Below are 2,792 nucleotides of genomic sequence, written 5' to 3' on the forward strand. Positions count from 1 at the left end.
TATAGCAAGATATTGAAACAGAATTTCACCAAAAGATGTTTCATAGCTTAAATTTAGTGCTTAGATTTCTATCATTTGAATTATTAATGAACATGGTATTGTTTTGTGAGACTCTGGCTTCTTCCTGTTTTGAATTATGGGACAGGTTTTTATAAACCATGTCCATATAAATGAATTCCTGTTTTCAAACAAATATATAAATCTGATATGCTGCTTTGTATCCGTATTATAAATCCATTTTCCATACAAATATGCTCTGAGATCAGAAAACCAGGGTTTTTATACTTAAACTAAAACCATAAAAATATTTTGCTTCTTGAAATGAAGCTTTATTAAAATAAGCTTTAACTGATAAAGTTGTCAAATCAACATTTCACATTTTCATTTAGTTTTATGTACTATTATTACTAAAACGGAAAACTGAAATAAAAATGTATAAAAAAACGAATAAAAATAATAAAAACACACATCACAATTACCAAAACATTAACTAAAATTAAAACGAACCAATTAAAAAAAACATATAAAAAACTATAACAGTATCTCAATGGACACCACAATAGGTTATTTTAATAAGTTATAATTGTTAATACACTGTATTTATGTATCTTACACACAAAGAACAATTTCATGTCTATGGAGTGGATATGTTTCATATCTATATAACTACAACTGGTGATGTCTAAATATTCAGATTATTGTTTTAGTGGGGCCGATGGTCAGATTATTGTTGAAAAAAGCCACTGCAGATCTCTAATCATGTGGAAAGAAAATATCTGAGATATCTATTACTACTACACATACGCTTTACATTACTTTTGTTTGCTCTAGTAATGATTATTTCCTCTTGTTGAAGGATCCTTGAAAGAGTGGATTTCATATTAGATGTTTTATTCAGTGGCATTCAGAAGTTGCTCATTTTGCTGGCCTTGTGTTCAGGTTAAAATAGCACTGTCCCTGTTTGTTGCTAGAATGCTAGAAGCTTCCAGGTCTGATGATGACCTCTATCCCATCAGCTTGACAGATACACAGTTGGTCTTCCCAACATGCACCTCTTATTATCCTTTGAAACCCCTTGTCTCAAACCAATGGTTTGTGTATTTGTGTAAGATCCGATAGCTCCTCTGCTTCATACCCTGCCTCCATTAGTGAACTCATTAAGGCCTCTGTTTGTGTAAGTCGCTTTTAAATTTGATTCCCACGTATGCAGACAAGTAACCTCATTACTCACCTGCCCATCGGACCAGCAGGGTCACCTGGGGATTCAAGAATGTGTTGACTGATGTAGCTCCCGTGCTTCAACGCCCAGCTCTTATTCTCCGTAAGTTTCCTTATTCACCCTCACCTCCCTCCTCCAAGGCCAGAATTTATTGTCTTTGACTATTCTAGAGAAGTTCATTGACATTCCCGGATTGTTGTTGCTTTGCTTGCTTGTTTGTCTTAGAGTATAATAATTCTTTGCAAGTGTTTTAATGGCCTTTGGGATACTCATGTCCCAATGCTTTCCATCCAAATAAAGCAACCTTTTACATGGCTAAATTTTAACACGCTTACGGTCTCACAAAAGTATGTTCCAAAGGGCAATGATTTTACAGACGTACACTGCCGTTCAAAAATTGGGGGTCAGTAAGAGGCTGCATTTATTTGATGAGAATCACAGTCCGAATAGTAATATTGTGAAATATTATTAGAATTTAAAGATTTAAAGTAACTATTTTCTATTTTAATATATTAATATATACATTGCTCAATGTTGAAATCCCATGCTTAATGCAATAATATATAATCCAACTGATCTGCAATCAGAAGTGTGTATGTGTGCATACTGGCTATTTCACAGTTGATTTAACAATTTATAAATATATGCTTAAATATTTTTGTTTTTCTGTCAATGATGCAATTGAATAAGTCCTGCTATAGACATTCAACATGGTAGTTTTTGGTAGTTTCTTTAAAAAAATATCCTAGGGAGTTCAGGATAAGTTCATTTTTTCAAGTTTACTAGAGTCTAAACATGCATAGTTTTGCAGTGACTTTAGAAATGTGAATACTTCTAGGATGCTATTGAACAAGTGACACTTCAATGTTCTAATTGTTTTTTCTGCTGTTATGCAATTTAAGCCCCCATTTGTTTGATAAAAGTTACTGTCTTTGTTGAATTTCATTTCATCCTTGAGATCTTCACTGTTCAAGCAGATTGGAACGTATATGAATAATTCACGTAGCATTATAAATAATCAATTCCCTCTAGTCTGTCAAACCTCACTGCATAATCCTTGAGAAAACTCCTTTTTTGTGTGACTTGTGATTATATGTAGACCTTAAAGGGGGAGGTCAGTTGTAGGGCTGTCAAAAAAAAATTCGAATTTCGAATATTCGTCGAATTTAAAATAAAAATCCACAATTTTAGGTGTGCGTCAGGCAGCCTTATCAGTGGCGCACGAAATGCGACGACAATGTAAGTGTCATTGCATTTTAATGTTTTTGTTAGTCTATCCAGTTGAACCCACAAGATGCGGCGCTGCTACGTTGTTCATTCAAAATATTGCAGGAAAAAAGAACATCAATGCGGAGATGATGTTGTTTACGTCAAAACCGAAACCACGTCTCAAGACTTTATGGCGGTTTTCCCCCATCCTACTGCATCTCAAGTTTTTAAATGAGGAAAATACACTTTGTGATTGATTTTCGGTCCTTTGTATTAAACTATACATACATGCATGGTGCTGTTTTTTTTTCTAATCGTTTAAGCAACTTAATTAATTATATATGGTTTATAAACATTATGCACT

Source organism: Sinocyclocheilus rhinocerous, unplaced genomic scaffold (assembly GCF_001515625.1).
Source record: "Sinocyclocheilus rhinocerous isolate Xijiao unplaced genomic scaffold, SAMN03320098_v1.1 scaffold611, whole genome shotgun sequence".
NCBI lineage: Eukaryota > Metazoa > Chordata > Actinopteri > Cypriniformes > Cyprinidae > Sinocyclocheilus > Sinocyclocheilus rhinocerous.